Source organism: Pocillopora verrucosa, chromosome 3 (genome assembly GCF_036669915.1).
Source record: "Pocillopora verrucosa isolate sample1 chromosome 3, ASM3666991v2, whole genome shotgun sequence".
Lineage (NCBI taxonomy): Eukaryota > Metazoa > Cnidaria > Anthozoa > Scleractinia > Pocilloporidae > Pocillopora > Pocillopora verrucosa.
Genome location: NC_089314.1, coordinates 13303540 through 13323798, shown reverse-complemented (window position 1 = coordinate 13323798; position 20259 = coordinate 13303540). Strand labels below are relative to the sequence as shown.

Sequence of the window (20259 nt, the reverse complement as noted above, 5' to 3'; positions counted from 1 at the left end):
CAGCCGTTGTTTACCGATCTCGTCAAGATTTTTTTACTTATAGTTTGTTTCAATATATTCGATTTTTTTCATAATGGTAAAGTGTTGTGTCGTCCAGTTTTGTACTGATTCAAACAAAACTGGGCATACAATGCAAAGATTTCCAAATGAAGCAAATTTGAAACAACAAAGGGTTAAATTTGCTCAAGTGAAAGGAGCCCATTTCGTCGAGCCGTTCCAACATTTTGTTGATTGTAGCAGTCATTTTTCTCCCGAGTGCGATGAGAAAAGCTATATGGTTGAAATGGGCCTTAAAATGAAAAAACAACTTCTTCCTAGTGCTGTACCGATGATTCAGGCCCTACCGGAAGCAAATAATTCTGAAGTAAAAAGGGACCCATACAGTCGGCAGACGGCGAGAATTCGGAAGTGGCCGACCGCACTGACAAAAAACCGAGGATAAGTTAAGCTCTTCAAAAGTTAGAGATCATCAGAGTAAGTACTAAATTGATTTACCTTGCGAATATTTAATAACTAAAGCTTTATCGATTCTCTAAAAGCACCTTTTTTCTCATCTATTGAAAGATTGTGGGAAGCCAGTTCGAGAGCCAGCGCTGAGCCCATAGAAGACACTGACCTGTCTGAACCTTGGCATGAATTCGAAATACGTGTCAAAGAAATAGGATTCGCTGATGTGGGTTTGTAATGTGATGTGCAAGTTTGTTGGTTCGATATAAAGAATTTTATACATGATGCTATAATTGACCCTTATTTCTATATGGAAATCCATGCCAACCTCACTTGCTGCTTCCTTTGAGAAACCCTGCAAAGAAACAACAGTTGAAGAATTTGTGTTACGGTTTTCACAGCAGTGGAATAACATTCAAAGATCAGAAGGACAATTTTTTTTTTATTTTGAATATAGCTCAAATGATCCCGATCCCAAAATCCGTTGGGAAAGCGTTTTGGATTTTTTTATCGCACAAGATTTTTTTTTGTGATTTCTTCCTTTTTTTTTGGCATTTTACAAAACATTACTCTACTTACAATACACTACAGGACTCAGTTACAATGCGTCACTTACAATAATTTACTGAGAACACACTAACAAAGTATAGTTTACAATAAACTTGATTACAGTAGATGACTTACTCTCGATTACTTACACTACCTACACAATACTCTACATTTACATTATTTTACGACATATTACACCACTTTTAATATATTACGGTAAATTACTTACAGTATCTTACTAATAGTATATAGCGAAATTGTATGCTTTACAATAAAATTTGACTTCTTCTGCTACTCTGCATTGTTTGGACGACACCCATCCCACAAAGCGATATGTGGCAAAAGCTTATCCCATTTCTGAAAATGTTTAGCTAATTTATTCCGCTTTGCTGCTATCTTCATTTCTACCTGGTATATCTCCCCGATCTTGGCCTTATAAACTCGTATGAAGGGATTCTTAGAATTCAATTTACGCTTTTATATATAAAATTTAGCTGTCAGTATTAGATGATTTAGAATAATCAAGTCCTCTTCCGCATTGAAAACTCCAAAAAATATATCCATTATTGTAAATCGGTTTGAAAGTTAACTTGACATTCACCAAGCCAAGAACAGAAAGCTTCCCTTTTGCTTTTAAACGCGTTATAAAGTGATTTGGAGGTGATTTTTGCTAGCATTACATCAGAATTTTCTAACTTCAAATAAATTATGTCATCTGTATGAGAAGGGAGATGTTTAGCGCTTTCTCTAATAATACGCCTCCAGTCACGAGGAATGGCGTCCACGATGCTCATTAACCTAAAATGTGGTATCGGAGATAAATTTGCATGTAATACCTTCACACCCTTTAAGAAGATTCCAGTGTCAGAAATGAGATCACCGATCGTAACAATCCCTTTAGAAAGCAAGTGTTTTTCGAAAAGCGAGATCTTTTGGACAGTAATATTTTTATTGTTCCATATAACCTGGTGACCTACATCTTCATACGAAAGTATCGAAGGTTGCCTTAACATGGACCAAGCGTCCGGGCACTCCTTATAAAAGGTCGGAAGTTAGATAGGTAACTGTCTGGTATCAAAATTACACTTAAGAACAAATTCTCCCCCTACCTGAGAAAGGAAGTAATTCAATGTTATTTTCCAAGAGTTATTATAATCTTTATTTGTAAATCTTTTTAATACCATCACCCTCTGTGCGAGGATCATCGACTGAATATCCAACATCTTAAGCCCTCCATCCTCGATATCATTGATAAGAGCGGTGCGTTAATTTTATCATTGTCTTTCCAATTAAAACGGTACATCAGACTGTTGACCTCTTTAATTAAATCATTTGTGACTGTAATCAACGACGCTTTACTCAAGACTTTAGGGATAATAAACGATTCAACAAGCTTCCCAGAAGCGTAAGCCCTCTCCATTTCCACATATTTATTATATTTTTGATAGACTATATAAAACACCTTCGGAAGCTCAGCTTAAAAAATTTCTATGTATTCCTTTAGGTTGTACCCTTACTTTATTGGATTTTCATGCCGAATACAAATAAATAACACGGTAAATTAAATACCAGTCTGAGTTTCCGAGACGACCATTAACGCTATCAACATGTTCCGTTCTGTCTTAGTGTGGATCGTTTCGGTGAACCCTACGCGGCTCATATTGTTAAGGACGTGGCCCACTCCCTTAAAGATTCTGGATTATCCCCATCGCTGCCATATACTAATCTTAAGGCATTCGAGTCACTCCCTTCTAAAAAAAAACATCGTCCGCAGAACTATTGCTATTTGCACGAGCTGCCATACCAATTACACTGTGGAATACGTGTTGCGCAATATTCTAGTGCCACCGCTTATTTACGTCACCACTTCTCGCTACTGTTTTCACCGGAAGTGGAATTTCATTTAAAAAATGCCGATTTTTTTTCCCTTAAATAAGTCAAATTGGACAAAACGAACTGCAAGTTCGTTTTCCATGCCACTTTTTTACATTGAATAAAGTAAACATGTATTATACGTCCTTTAACAATTCACGACATCTTCAATGACTCAAACCAGAAAAGGAGAAAATAAAAAGCTGTTCCAAAATCGTAACGAGTGTGACACAAAGGGAAGAGGAACTTAACGAGGGGAACTCAAATTGATTGAAAAGATTTGAGTTCCCCTCGAGAATCGAATCTCCTTCCTTCCAATTTCGTAGAGGGTGTTACAATGCTTGAGCTTCGAATCCGTCCATGTTCGGGGCTACAAGATGTTGCCGGGCTGAGTTCCATCATCAGGCCCGGTTGTTCAAAAGTAGGATAACGCTATCCACTGGATAAATCGCCATCCACTGGATAGCGCAGTACGTTATCTCAACAGTTATCCGCTGGATAGTGATTTATCTGTTGAACAGCGTTATCCACTCTATGAACAACTGGGCCCAGATCTATAACAAAGGACATTCTGTTACTCAGTTTTTATTTTCACACGATAACAAAGTAAGTCAAAGAGATTACAATAACTTTCCGAGTCAATCACTGTACCTAACTCGCTACAAAAACTGTCTCTACAGAGAGGGCTTCATGAAAGAAAAATCCAACTCAAGCAAATTTAAAAGACACAAGGATCTTGACATGATATCAAAACTCTTTTCTAAAAACCGAAAACTAAACACTATATTAAAGATAGTAAATATGAAAACGATCTTCGCAGTAATGAAGTTAATATGAAGTATATAGACAAATATGATTGTCATAGATTCACAGTTATATAAAAACATACGGCAAACTTTAATGTTCAATTTGCATAGAAACTACCTCGATGCTGCAATTGACCAAGAATGGAAATCTCAACTTAAAAATGAATTACATTTTACGATGCAAATGAAACATTCGTAAGATTCAAATAGAAAAACATCACCAACACGACCTACTAGCGAAATAAACTGCTTCCCAATCGACAAATAAAGTAGATGGTCCTTTGAAATAAATTCTTTGTGAATAAATCTTCCAAGTTTAACTTTCTATTCATTCCAGAAACAAAAGAAGTGACTGAGGAAGTGCCCATTACTTCTTGAGTCTCTTAAATACTTTAACTATTTTAATCGTGATCAGTAAAACGGGAATAATTTTTTTTAAAATTCAATTGAAAGTATAATTCACCTTAGTTCACCGACTATTCTGCAACACACAGTTGTGTCTTTCATACTATGTATTAAGAAATTAAAATTGAGTTTTTGATACAAAAGTTTAAAACTGAGGTTTCGCCTTTAAGACCTAATTCAACAACTAGTGTTTTTTTTACTGACAGACAATATCACTACACGCCGAGAAGATCAGGACGTTTAAAAACTGAGACATTATGCCTTTAAAACCAAGCCATATCGCTGAAAATACTGAGGAAGTTCCTGTCGCCAGAGAAGTTGGTTTCAAATCGTTGCCAAAAACCATCAGCAAGGATCTCGTCTTTTCTACAAACAGGATAAAAGGGGTCAGAAAAGTATTCATTTTAACATAGGTTCGAATACGTTCCTAAAGTAAGAAACCTGTTTAACACACCGATATTTGTAGAAGTATCAGAAATCGAAGGAGTGATTAACTTAATAATTAACATTTTAAATGCAAGATATACGTGGCAACAGCACCGACAAGCGAATGTTCCTTTCACTCATTTTGATATACATTGTACACAAACCGAGACTGATATTACGTCATTATGTTTATCATTACACATCCTTGGAAAAGTTTTGGTTAAAGTCTTCCTTTAAACCAGGATATCAATTTGCTCCTTATTGCACATCATACGTTGCGATTGCGTACCTAAAAGCAAATCATCTTTGAAGACATAAGAGCCGTTGCAGTTAGCCGCTCGCGAATTTGATCATTTTCAGAGCACTAAAATTTGAATGGCAGAAACTTATAATAGTGTGATTGGTTATCTTCATGCAAATATGATGAGGGCGTAATTCAAAATATATCATCAATTAATATTTGCCTACCTTCATCTGACAATATCCCAAACTCCCATCTTCAAATTCATTCCAGTGTGACGTCATCCCCAATGAGTACAAAGGGTGCCCAGTACTTCACATCTCTGAACTCTTCAGACACTTTCATGCTCTTCATAGCTTGGTTAAGAGCTTCACTTGCAAGCTTGCCAGTAACCAGTTCTTCGTAGAAATGTTTCATAAACACGAGAGTAGCCTTGTCATCAATCGCCCACAGCGACACGAGAACAGAGCGAGCGCCGGCACCTAAAAACGCTCTTGCAATTCCAACAACTCCCTCAGCCTTAATCTCCCCACGACCACTGTGACAACAACTTAACACAACCAGCCTTGCTCGTATCCGAATATCCAGCACATCTTTCATTGTTAGAATAAAATCCTCCTCAACAAAGGGCAGTGATGAGCAAGTACTTCGTGGCGCTAAAGCAATTTCGCCTGTTTCCATTCGGCCATGTGTAGCAAAGTGCACCAAGGCAACAGAGGGAAGTCGCCTCAACACTTCATCTTTTCTTGCTTCTTCACCAATAAGAGGATCAGCGCCAAGGATTCTCCCGATTATCTCAACTTCTTCTCTCGCACATGGCAGTGAATCGAGCTTCCTCCCCTCGAAAAGAACCCCTCCAAACATGGATCACCCACGAGTAAAGCACCTTTCTTATTGTGGAAGTCGTCTGGGTAATCGTTTATCAACTTCAAAGTAGTTAGGGATGGAGTCGTTCGAACTCGGAAAGAGTCACACAAATAATTTGACTCGGAATCGATCAATGCAGCAAAAGGGACTGACCACAGTGAACTCTCGGGAACAAAGATAATTTCATCGCCATTGATCAGATCACCAATCGGCTCAATGATAACGTCATACAACATCTTCAAGGCAGCTTTCGGTGAGCATTCAGGAGAGAAATAACCATGACCTGACCTTTTCTTCGCTAATTCTTCAGCGCATGGCTCATCAAGAGAGCGATCTTCACATTCAATAACACCTCTTTTAAACGCTCTTGATGCTGTGTTCATTAAGCTTCCAATAAAGGTATTGACATCTTCGAACGAGCCATAATTACTTATCTCAGTACTTCTCAATTGAATATCTTGAAAGCTGTTAATAAACCAGTAGAATATCTTGCGCGATGTAACATCTACAGCCATGAAAACTGTATTTGAAACAGCACAGCTTGCAAGGACCTCAAGATCAGAATTCCTTGGAGTGTGAGGCCCAGGCTGTATTCCTCTCGACCCATACCTAACACAAATCAGATCATTAAGAGCCTGCGCACGTCCTTGTTCAGCAGATAAAAGCGCATCCAAAATTTGATCTAGTTTTAAATGAAGACACCACAAACAAGTGTATGCGTTTCTTTGCATGTCGCGGTAGCTAATCTTCCAATCATCTCTGAACCGCAAATTGGCTCGGATAACGTCAAAAAGTGCGACGCAAGAACGATACAGGTTGAGAGCTCTTTCGAAATCTCCTAGGCTACAATAAGCATTGCCGAGATTGCAGTAACTCTTTCCCTCTCCAGCCTTGTCTCCCACTTCTTTGGCAATTTTTAGATCACATTCATGATACTGGATGGCTCTTTCGAAATCTCCTAGGCTACGATAAGCATTGCCGAGATTGCCGTAACTGATTCCCTCTCCAGCCTTGTCTCCCACTTCTTTGGCAATTTTTAGATGACGTTCATGATACTGGATGGCTCTTTCGAAATCTCCTTGGCTACGATAAGCAATGCCGAGATTGCCGTAACTCTTTCCCTCTCCAGCCTTGTCTCCCACTTCTTTGGCAATTTTTAGAACACGTTCATGATACTGGATGGCTCTTTCGAAATCTCCTAGGCTACAATAAGCATTGCCGAGATTGCCGTAACTCTTTCCCTCTCCAGCCTTGTCTCCCACTTCTTTGGCAATTTTTAGATGACGTTGATGATACTGGATGGCTCTTTCGAAATCTCCTAGGCTACAATAAGCAATGCCGAGATTGCAGTAACTCTTTCCCTCTCCAGCCTTGTCTCCCACTTCTTTGGCAATTTTTAGATCACGTTCATGATACTGGATGGCTCTTTCGAAATCTCCTAGGCTATGATAAGCATTGCCGAGATTGCAGTAACTGATTCCCTCTCCAGCCTTGTCTCCCGCTTCTTTGGCAATTTTTAGAACACGTTCATGATACAAGATGGCTCTTTCGAAGTCTCCTAGGCTACAATAAGCATTGCCGAGATTGCCGTAACTCTTTCCCTCTCCAGCCTTGTCTCCCACTTCTTTGGCAATTTTTAGATGACGTTGATGATACTGGATGGCTCTTTCGAAATCTCCTAGGCTACGATAAGCAATGCCGAGATTGCAGTAACTCTTTCCCTCTCCAGCCTTGTCTCCCACTTCTTTGGCAATTTTTAGATCACGTTCATGATACTGGATGGCTCTTTCGAAATCTCCTAGGCTATGATAAGCATTGCCGAGATTGCAGTAACTGATTCCCTCTCCAGCCTTGTCTCCCACTTCTTTGGCAATTTTTAGATGACATTCATGATACTGGATGGCTCTTTCGAAATCTCCTAGGCTACGATAAGCAATGCCGATATTGCCGTAACTCTTTCCCTCTCCAGCCTTGTCTCCCACTTCTTTGGCAATTTTTAGATCACGTTCATGATACTGGATGGCTCTTTCGAAATCTCCTAGGCTATGATAAGCATTGCCGAGATTGCAGTAACTGATTCCCTCTCCAGCCTTGTCTCCCACTTCTTTGGCAATTTTTAGATCACGTTCATGATACTGGATGGCTCTTTCGAAATCTCCTAGGCTACGATAAGCATTGCCGAGATTGCAGTAACTCTTTCCCTCTTCAGCCTTGTCTCCCACTTCTTTGGCAATTTTTAGATGACGTTCATGATACTGGATGGCTCTTTTGAAATCTCCAAGCCTATGATAAGCGTTGCCGAGATTGCAGGAACTCCTCCCTTCTCCAGCTTTGTCCCCTACTTCAATAGAAAAATGCAAATTGTTTGCATAGTGGAGGATCTTTTGGACAGCCGCTTGAGGTAGCTGATCGTTGATTTGTATATCCTAAGGTTTAAAGTTAGAAATATTTAAATTGTTTGACTACCTTTTATCCCCTTGGCTTACCTATCCTTAATTACGTTTCTCGATGGCTAATATATGGGCCAGACTTGCTTATGGTGCTACTCAATTTATGCAACAAAGCCAGCTGGATATGGACTGACGACATTTCTTCTTACGCCTCTTCTGTAATGAAACGAAAGTTCTTTTGACCCAGTGGTCGTTGTTCGAGGCTTTAAATGATAATATCTTTGAAATGAGGAAAAAACTTATTGTCAGAGTCTAAGAAAATTGACAAAATAAATTCAATACTGATAAATAGTTATTAAACAATATCAGAGTGCAAAATCATTCGAACAGAGCCTAGTGAGACACAACTGCTTAACCGTCTTAGATTTTAAACATACTCAAGGTATCACAAACATAACAACTGCCTTCTTCAATTTGTGTATATATATATATATATACACGCATGCTCATTAGTTTTTCCAGTTTGAGCACTCTGGCATGGCTTAGATGATCCCACATGTGTGAGATCACTTGGGGTGGATATATTGCCTTACCTCTGTTCCAGTATTAGCTCTGTATTGATGAGGCCCAGAAGGCCGAAACAATATTGATTGCAGTTAGTTATATATATGTATGTATATATATGTACGTGTGTATATACATACATATTCAATTATGTATATATATACAAGCAGTGTAGATCTGGTATACCTAACGCTGAACTCCCGGTAAGAGGATCCACAGGATACAATGTCTCGACGTGAATTTGTAGTTAAGTGTACTATAAGGGCGTAACGAAGAGGCCAACTCTTGACTGTTCTGGACGAGTTTAATGCACGACGTTTCGGCCGTTCGGCCTTCTTCAGGTTAGAAATTAACCTTGGAGGGGAGATTGTTGCTGCGGTTTAATGGCCCTTTCCTGGGATCCTGTTGTGGTTTTTGCCTGATTGAATTCATTCAGAGGCCTTCAGTGGGGAGCTTGCTCCTCCGGAGTAAACACTACCAATTAAATTAGATTCTTTTTTCTCTCTAATTTTTGTCACTTATTTGTATTCACCTTATTTGTATTCACATGCCACCCATAGTTCTTTATTTGCCTTTCCTTGTTTAACCCTTCTCAGTTTGTAAGTTAGACCTTTGTTGCATTACATAACTTCAGTCTTAAAATTTCTGTTTTGTATAGAAGTCGCAATCATTGTAAATAGCTTTTTAGTTTTTAATTTTTAACCTGAAGAAGGCCGAACGGCCGAAACGTCGTGCATTAAACTCGTCCAGAACAGTCAAGAGTTGGCCTCTTCGTTACGCCCTTATAGTAAACTTAACTACTATATATATATATATATATATATATATATATATATATATACTATATATATACGGAAAAATTGAGCTGGTCTGTCCTCCATGGAAGCGTCCCTTTCCGCCATACCTCTTGGTTTTCGATTAATTTTAAAGTCGTAAACTTTCTCTTACCTCGATTTTCTCTTTGGTATCGTCACGGTTAGTGTTAATTTCCTGATTAATTCTCGTTTCATCTGTGCCATCAGTTGGCTGATTATCACACTCGGTCCACAAATCAAGTAACTTCTTATTGTTATTGTTAATCTTAAAAGGCTCGAGTTAAAGAATTTGCCTTCTAAAGAGTTTTAGGTCAGTTCTGTTTACACTACAATTTCAAACTCAACCCAGTTCATGCCAGCATTCAATCCGGTGTCATGAAAATTGGCCACAATAGCTGAAAGTAATACAAATACAGCTATTACTACCTCTACTGCTTCTATTACCAGTAATGGTGAGGGTGGTAGAAGCAGAAGTACTGCCAGCGCAAAAAGCACAGCCAGCATTATCGTGAACGTCATTTGTGTTTCCACTGACGGTGCACTGCAAGTGTGTGGAGCTAACATTGAATACATTTAAATGTATTCAATGTAAGCCCTATTAGACAAATCCTTTACCTGAATGGGTGATTTTAGAAAAAGCTCTCCCTGTATATGAACGTTCCTTTATTCTACTTAGCCAACAGATTAAAGCAACAAACTAGGGTTTATAAGCCGAAAATTCAGAAGCACGGGTATATTTTTGCCCAAAGTGGAATAGAAGGTCAGACAAAAATTGTGCACCTAATTCTCATGGTCTAGATCAGTTGTGTTAACGAATATATAAGCTTACATGTAAATGTGCACCTGACTCCGCACACTTGCGGTGACTGGAGCTGGCAATGACACTGCCAATGGCGCAAGCAGACGGTCTTAACTCCAGTGATAGGACGTGAGAGGAAAGGAATTACAGAGCTTTGTTTTTAGGCATGAGGTTTGATAGGAATTTGGAGTTGTTTGGCACCTAATGAGCATTATGGTAAGAGCTGATATAGTTAAGGGCATCACTCAGGTGAACGTTTGAACCCAGTACTGTTTAAGATGATTTCTGGTGTTGTTGGCCGTCTAATATAAATGACAAGTCGCCCGGTTTCTTCAATTCGTATATTTATCAGAGTCAACAAGATATGGGAACCGCCTACTTTTCGCTTTTTTACATGAGTAATTAAATTAAAGAAATCTCCAAAGCAGAATTGGCTTTTTCTACATTGGTCAAAGGATACTGCCAATCCTTTCTGACACCAGGTAATGGCTTCTTGATACAAGTGTTGTTGTACACATGCACTGGCCCCTTAAAGAAATTGAAAAAAATTGATATCAAGAAAGATCATTTTTCGCATTGCGGATAATAAAGGACCTCAACTTGTACTTCTATTTCAATCTTACAAATCTTAACTTTAGTGATGTCTCGCAATGTACACAGTCAAAGTAAATTACCAGACTCGAGACCGAGTGTGAAATGGAGACTGGTGAAGAAACTGAGAGGTATACATGGGTGCGCGTAGATATGGAATTTCTCTTCGAGTGATCAACACGATAGCTTACGAGTGAGAACAGGGGAAGATGGGGATATCGGGTTGAACACTCGAAGAGAAGTTCCATTTCTAGAAGCAGCCATATATTATTCTGTATGGTATATAAAAATAATACTAATTTATGACAATAAAAGTCGGCTTTATCAATAAATGAAAAAAGGATCCTCGACCCTCGAAAAAAAAGTTGTAAAGTGCGTGGGCGATAAGGCTCATCGTAATTTTACACGTGTGCTGGTAAAACATTTCTCAGGCCTGGTAATCATTGTAAAACATCACAGTTTATATAATATACGTAATGATATAGCAGCTTTTTCATTAACTATCAAAACTTACAACTTAATCCAAAACCCTATAAGAGTAGGCGGATTACTTTTCAAAATGAGAAATTTGGAATTTTCATTGTGCTTTTGCAAGAAGATCTGTCAAATGCAAAGTCGAAATTAAGACAATAAATTAGGTTGTGAAATGATTTAAGGAGATCAGACAATGCGGAACCCCAGCACAAGCTTTTTTCCTGAATGATCAACTGGTCAGATGAGTCCAATCTTTCGGTCATCCTCGGAGACATTTTCTGCATGTCTCAGGAATTGCAGAGAACTTACCGATTTCTATTGCTTCAATGAAAGTTGGTGCCAATTGAGCAGACACTGTAGCGTCATCCAAAGCTTCTTCCCAATTTCCTGACAAAATAATTTGGTGTGAGTACGGAAGGACGAATTCTCAACTTTCAGAGTCTACTTTAAACGTTTCAGTTACTGATGTCTTCTGAGTGCTGGGTAAGTTGCCAAATTAGCAAAAAAGTCTTGCGAGAGCATCTGAATTTCGGTCTGTCTGATTTTCATATATCTGATTGGCTAACTTGAGGTTCACAATTTTTAGTGTCAGGTTTTATCCCATCTTTCAAATAGCCAGCGGACGAATAGAGAATCGGCCAGAACGAGTGATGTTGGTGACGGGGCCATGCATTGAGCCTGTCCCAGTCATGCCAGCGCTACCTTCCCATATTACCTTGAGGTTGCTGCAAGCACGGCGAAAGTTTTCATTCACGCACACAATTCGAACTGTAGATGATTGTAATCAATCTCTATCAAAATGAATACAAAACTGGAATGATTGATTAATTCTTACCCAGAAGGAGCTGAGCCGCTGCTCTGTTGCTATAGAGTATGGCGTTTAGTTTGACATCTTTGCAGTTCACTTGCAGTCCCTCCGAGTAAAAGTGTACTGCATTGTTGGTTTCTCCTTTGCTGTACTCGTTGTCACCTTCTTTCAAGTACACCTCCGCCATCGCTAACAGAAAGAAGAAAACATGCATGATATAGAATATAACTCAATAGGGATGCACAAAATAGCAGCCAGACATATACAGATGCGTAAAATATCCAGGAGAGTAGCAGTTTGAAACGGCTGTCAAACGTTAAAATCATTTTGTTGACTTGCAAAATTTGTCTGCATTTTTCCTGTTCCATGATCACTAAGCGGCACAGGTCCCTTTGTGTGCCTCTCTTAAAAGGATTGCGTAACCCTAATTGACTGGATGACCATACCTTATTGAATAGGTTGTGTTTATTTTAATTGTTATTATTACCTTTTAGGGTTGCATCATCAAATTGCGGTGTACCATCTGACGGTAAAACGGCCGGAACGTCTATAACGAGAGAAAAATAATCAGACAAGTATATAGGGGACAAGGATCTTTCTGATCTCTCTGTTGGCCTCCAAGCATTGTGGCTTGATAGTTCAGCCACTGAACAGTTTCAAACCTAAATTGTATACCAGCTTAAGTAAAGTAAAGAATCAAATACGTTGGATTATTTAGCAAACATAGACAAACACTGATAAGTTCATTCAAACAACGTGAATCGAAGTATTTGGAAAAATAGTCAAACTCCATCTCCAGTGCTTGATATATGTTACCCATCGAAACTAAAATTAAGATGTAGAAGCGGCGAAATAAGGTTTTAAAAAAGTACGCCGTGTAAAGAAGATTCCTGCCATACATAAGATATGATACATAAGATACACGCCACGGTACCGGCATGCCTTGTGATTAAACAATTAAACACTGATTAATGAGTTTAACGGAGAGATATATGTTGATCTTATCGACAAAATCAGCAAAAACGTCAGGTGCTGGACTCCATCGAGGCGGGGGTGAGAGGAAGAACGATAGAGACCTTAAGATGGATAACGGAAAAGTAGATGAAGAGGAACTGATTTACCTGAAGAGAGGTTCTGAGGACAAAGCGAAGAAAAGATCGTACTGGTGGTCCTTTTTCATAATGTTAGATACCCGAAGGCACGAAAAGGACAACAATTTTTCTGAGTTTTTTTTGTTTTATTTTTATGTTCCTTACGAGATCACATTTAATATTCCACACAGTCTGAGAAATACGCTATCCTAAAGGTTGGGTTAGGTCAAGCAGTTGATAACTTCATATTCCCATATTTTTTGTTGTGACTATGACCTGCATGTAAGACTACTTTACTCACCTGCCCGAATATCATCAGCTAAATTCACTTTTAAGTCACCAGATCTGACTTGACGTTCCTCTGCAGCTGGAAAACACAACATCACGTTCATGGTGAAACCATTACCCTTAAAAAACAAGACCTTTCACAAGTGGTTTTACTTTTATTTTTCATCATGCTTGAGCGAAACTGTAAAATAATGTGTTTTGCTAATCACCCTGGAAATGATAATCATGTGACATTTTTCATAACAGAAAGTTAGTTGTAATTAAGCTGTTTTTTTCTTACCGTCTGTAGATTTCCCATCATCAACGCTGACCTTACCACCTTCCGCCATCACTGCAAAAGAACCAAATATTCTAAAACTTCATGATATCAATTTTGAGATCAATCTCACCGACTTTGGTTGTATTAAGCTGAAATCGAAAAGGAAGGGCTTTCAACATTTATACCTGCTTAGATTTGCAGAGCATACCTCAGTCTACAACCAAGCCTTAGCCATGTATAATTCCTAACTAATTTAAGTATTAGCCCTTTTAGCCCAATAATCAACATAACCATTCCTTCGTTCACCCGTCATTAGTTGATTTTTCGTAATAACTTTTCTGATAATGATATAAATGGGCGAAAACAATCAAGACAGTTGAGTATTCCACAATTGTTTCTTGAAGAAAGTTCAAGGCTTTGACGGAAAATGAAATTCCCAGATAGTAGGAAATCGAGGGCTTCATTCGGAGAATTAGAGCTATTATAGCAGGATTGGTAACATTGATTTTGAGCCACAACCAACCTGTGTTATTCAGTGTAAACAGAGCGACCTTGGCGCACAAGCGTTAGATAAGTCACATGACCTGTCAACCTAAAGGAAAAAACACGCTATTTCAGCCCTTAACAGCAAAATCAATCAGCCACAATCAGACCAAAGGTTGACAAATATGATTGTAAGAGCACAAGATTCAATATTTTTGAGACAGCAAAACATTGTAAAGGGGTCAGCAACAGTTTAAAGAGCTGACGATATCAGTCACAGTGTTCGAAATGAGGACAGTTTGAGGAAAGTGCCTGTTTATAACCCAGGGAAGAGTTTTTACGGTTCCCCTGGATAACGGCTACGCTATGCGTGCGTGTGCACCTATTGGTACCGAGAGTCTGTAAAGGTAACTTCGGTTACAGATTTAAGCTCTGAACTGGGCAAGGCAGATAACCTTTCAACCGGAAAAGGGAAAAGATCACAAGATTCGCTTTCTGACAAAGCCTTAATAGAACCTACCCCTTTATTCAAGGCTTAATGTAAGTCAACAGCCAATTCACTTAATTTGACACCATCTCCCATAGCCCGGATATAATTATAGTGCAAAAGAATACATAATGCAAAAAACAGCTGACAAAACCTTGTGCCAACTTAACACATGTTACTGGAATCACTTAAAGGTAAATGCGTAGACAGCTGTATTTTAACAACGTTTAGAGATCATCTGAGTTCGAATGTAATAAACACCTCTGCTACTGTCGGAGACCTTGTGTTTCGGGCGTGACACATATCAGATAATAAGTGTAAACATTATATCAAGAGAGACAATTTTTAAGTTAAAGAGACTGTCATTTGTTATCAAGAGCTAGAAGCACCGCCTTTTGTGATTTTGGCACATTGAAAGGTTTGCATAATCGACGCAACCTTGAATAACCTTTTATATCAGTACTTAGCAACAACCAATCACAATGTAGAGAATGTAGTAAAGAGAGTGATTTCGTTACAAGTTTCTCAGAGTAGCTCTTTACATACCCGTTGTAACTGAGTGAATAGGAGAGTGGAATTAAACAGTTGAGCTTAATCGAGTCTATGGATTGATTCTAGTTCGTTAGGATTCTATCCCTAGTAAACGGGGCAAAGTTTACGAAACTACAACCAGATTCTCGCCTTTTATTGAACCATGTAGTAATCAAAACTGTTCCTATAACAGCCTAACAGAAGGGAATACGATTTGTCCACGATGGAACTTCCCTTAAAAAGATTCAGTTTCAATCACTACTATAGTGAACCTTCTCAAACGCGACGGAAGTTTTTTAAACATCTCAAGCGTAACAGGGAAATTTCCCCGAAAGTGGGGAAAAGGGGGTTTCCCTCCATTAGAAACTGAAACCGGAACTCATGACGTCACCCATTCCTTCACAAAACTCGAACATTCAGATCTTTTTCTGAACATAAATGTAAAATGTAGACGCAGTTTTTAGTTTTGTCCCATGGAATAGCTTGGAGTTATTTCTGCGATATTAGCAAGGAAAAATTTACAACTTGGTTTCGCTGACAGGCAATCATCGACAGTGTGTCATTACTGGCAGTTTTCTATCAGTTCTACCCAAATCAAGAATCTAATTGTCAGTTTTGGTGAACTGACAATTAGCATTTAGATCTGTTTATTCTTGTGTTAGATCCAAGGTAATCTGTGAAATATCCGCAGACGATTTTTCCAACGATTTACGTAGGTAAAGGTGCAATCAACACGATGTTTGATGTGTTAGGACTGATGACAAGAGATGTAACTACATTTGTAAAGCAAAATGTATCCTGACCGTGATACAGTTATGAATGCGATCAATGTCCCCGACTCTTCACCGAATAATTAATATTCTATGTAAACATACTCTGGTAAAAAAAATTAAAGGCCGCCCCAACATTGCAAGCTGACAGAATTCCGCTATTTTTAGGGTCTTCATTGAAAGAAGGGTTTTGTCAAACGAGGTAATATTAATTTTAACTTGGCGGACATCTATAACTGCAACTACGTGTATGTCGCTGAGTTTTCAGGAGGGTGAGTTCAACCACATTTACTAGTCCTACTACAGCCAAACTCTTACCGCGGAGTTCCCGAGCTCTTTTTTAGTAACCTACTGGAGGACTCTGGAAATATCTAACGGAAACTATAGACTTGCCTAAAGGTACCTACGTTTGTGTCGCCGAGCCATCAGGACGGCAAAATTATTTAATCACATATATACAACAACCAAAATCTTACCTCCGTGTTTCCAACCTTCTTTTTTAAGTTTTCTTACCAGCCTTAACAAAGAGTCAAAGAGGAAAGCTGATATAATAAACCGACAGCAACAGCTCCGTTTGTAAGACTATGCAAATATACAACTGGAACTCGCTCAGACGCACGAGAGTTTTGACCTCTCAAGTGAGGGGGTTCCCCTTTTTAGCGGAAATGCTTAGGTCACGTAACCTAATAATTGTTACGGAAATATTCCGCCGAATTGGATGTCCTAGTAAGTTTACTCCCATTTTGCGTCGAATGAAAACATTGTAAAAAATGGTTTAAGTTTTTCTGCATGGGTGGTTTAATTCATGTTTCGTCCACGATTAGTATTTGGCAAAGGTAGTTTCACATACAGGCACAAACAGGAAGGCGTCGGTTCATGATTGACAGTAACTGATTGATGCTGCCCTCGGGAGTTAAATTTCATCTCCCCTATTGAAAAGTCTGAAAAGAGCTGTTTGTAATTCCCAAACAAATGGGCAAAGTTACTCGAAGCTAAATTGTACGATATAAAGTGGGGGACTATAGCGGTTTTACAGTTTAATAAAGGACGTTGAATGTCGGAAAGTGTTGGGTTCTCCTAATTTTCAAAATCGAGAACAGAGGTGGAATTCTTGACATGATGAATATGTCATGTTCCTAACAAAAGATAGCCTCACTTCCAGGGACTCTTCAATAAGCTTCATCTACTACGTTATAGCGACTCATGCAAAAGATAACCCTTCACAAAACTATCAGACACACAGTGACCCTGTTGTAGCCCAAGCCCGAAGTACACCATTGCTTTACATAAAACAATCTTTTAAATGGAAAACATCTCTGGGATTTATCTTAAAGAATATCTTTCCTAGCTTTATTTTGGTCTCGTGTTCCTTTGTCTGTTTGGTTTGGTGTTTTAGAGATTCATAACGATTGAAACGAGGTCAGCCATTTTGTTTTTGTGAGATAAACCTTGGACCGATTTTTCTAGTCTTTAAAAGCAACCTTTTTACCATTAAAAATCGTCAAATCCTCACTTCTAGTCACCTACAAAACATGCACGAGTTACAAATAATTTTGGGAGTCACTAAATGAAAGCCAAATTAGAGAACAGACACAGCGGAAATCATCAGTACCATTTGCTGTCTTTTCATGTAAAGCTCAAATAGATCCTGAGTTTATAACTTCACCTGGAGTTAACTTCTCCAGACCGCGTGAGTTATTCCAAATATCTTCAGCTGACTGACGTTAGACACAGTAAACCGTAGAATATGGACAAACAATCAAACTAACCATTTATGAGGAGGAAATTTGGATGTGGTTTACAGCGTTACGACTGCTGATATGGAATATAACTACATTTAAATAAGAACTTTACTCTGTAAAGTGATAATCTATCGTCTGTACAACCATGGACATGTTAACTCAGTTTTCTTTGCAGTAAATTCATCGACCAGATTTATGCCCGTTTAAATTCAATGTGGCATTGTGGATCTGAGTAAACCTAACGAAGCCAATTTCACATCTCCGCCGTCTGCGAATTTTGACGAATTTTTGAGAAAATATTCTGAGTCAGGAGCTCCTGTCTGAGTAAAATTACACTGCTAAAGAAAGTTAAAAGCCGCGCTAATATTGTAAGCTGACAAAATTCACCTGCTTTTGAGTTCATTCAAAGAAGGATTTTGCTAAACAAGAAAATGTATGTACATTAGCGAACATCTGTAATTGTATCTACGTTTGTGTCGCTGAGTTATCGGGAGGGCGAGATTATTCTCATATACCACAACTAAAATCTCACCTTGGCGTTTCCGACTTCTATCTAGTTTTCTTCTCTAGCCTTTATCGGCAGCATGAATTTGGAAATATCCCACGGCAGCTATCGAAATAAACTAGCCCAAACAGAGGGGCGTTTAAACCTTTTAAAAAAACGTCAAAAGGGAAATTTCCCAATATTTTTAGGGGGCTCCCCTACTTAGCTTTTAGAAACTGAAAGCGGAAATCTTCGTCACGAAAGCGTAACGCTATTTTATAATATATTCAAATAGTACGCGCGCTCTGATTGGCCATAAAACCATTTTACATGAGCGTATGTAAACACAGTTTTCGTTCCTCTTTCATTAGTTATTTATAAAAGAAATGTAAAATGGTTTCCGTGTTTACATAGCCTGATGTAAACACGCGGGAGGTTGGGAGAACACGAGATAAGCGTAGGAAACCACTCCGCTTCGCGTCGTGGTTTCCTACGCTTATCTCGTGTTCTCCCAACCTCCCGCGTGTTTACATCAGGCTATGTAAACACGGAAACCATTCTACATTTCTTCAATTGAGCTCACTCCATTTTGCCCGCAAATGTACATTGTGAAAAGATGTTTTAATTTTACTGTATGGTTTGCTTTATTGATATAAGGTATACACGTAACTAAAAATAAATACAAATTGACTGATTGTTGGAGTTTCAAAAATGAAGTCGAACGCTTAAAATTGAAATCAGGACTAGCGCGGAAATCTTAACGTCAATTTTATGCATTGTTGTAGTAAGGGGGGGAGGTCAGGGGTAGAGGTCGGGAGAAATCCCGGATAAAATTTTGGGAGGGGGAGAAACGGAGGGGGGATCCGTCGTCGATAACAGAGTATAGTTACATTGAAATATGGTACACATTTGAGAAATTTAAGCTTCAAGCTCGCTGAATTTCTTCCCTTAAACTATACTCAAAATTTATGAATAGGAGAAAGGTGAGGTACATAATCTATTGTTACAGACCTTAACTCCCTGAACACATCATAGCCTGGATAAGCATTTTGTCTTTCCAATTAAAAATTACATAGAGAGGGATTTCTATCATGCATAAAAATGGAGAGCAAATAATCTGATTGTTTAAGTTCATCTACTGTTCAATCAAGATACAAACAAGAAGGGCTCATGTTTGTGTCAGTTATTTTGTTTATCACAGAATAGATACTGTAGCAAGTAGCATAACTAGTCAGATTACAGCTGCATTTATGGTAGAATACTGATTCTGCTTACATCCTGTACCTATTTGGCTAATATGCAGTTGAAACTCTTTATTTATCTGTGAATGTCTATTATGCTGGGTACTCTGTGGAGTCTTCTTACAGCTGGCTGTAACTTAGCAACAAGCATTTCTCCCATGTTAACAGCATTTCTTACTTCAAACTTTGGTTGGTCAGCAGCATTCATTACTCCTGGAGTCAGTACTGCCACAATGTCTGTTTTAGCTTACTACCTTATTTGTGATTCTCTATCAGAAATAGGACTGGAGGAATTTACCCAAAGAACTACCATGAAATCAAGAACTGAAAACAAAACAGTAGAGAACAAGAAGGACTACATTATTACAATGCTTCACAGTCCATTTTTGTGGGTTTTAAGTGCAGGATATCTACTGACTTTGTTTGTGAAGATTGGAGTTGGTGAATGGACACAACTTTTTCTAATACAGACAATTGGAAGAACACAATATGACAGTGAGTATTAATTGTTCTACATGTTTTGGATTGAATCACCAATTTTTAAATAACTCTTTAACCTCTAAGAATGACTAATTTCTCCTTATAGTATCATCCATGAATCAAATGAAAAGGTCATAAGAATAATGGAAATGATCTCCAATTTGGGAAGCTCTTGATTGTCAACCAAATTCTCCTTGTCATTACCAGATTAAATGTAAAGAGAACAGTGAGAGGAATTTGAATGTTAACAATAAGGGTTAATAATGTGGGCAAAATCGCGAGAAATTCATGAAATTTTTTGCAATAAATCAGCACATTTATGATAGTGATGTGACATTTACATATTATT

The 20259-nt window shown here is 38.4% G+C and overlaps 1 pseudogene; it reads right to left on the bottom strand.

Annotated features, from left to right (window-relative positions):
- Nucleotides 1-3437: 3437 nt before the first annotated feature.
- LOC136279734 (tetratricopeptide repeat protein 28-like) lies at nucleotides 3438-18400 on the bottom strand (annotated as a pseudogene).
- Between the last annotated feature and the right edge of the window lie 1859 nt (nucleotides 18401-20259).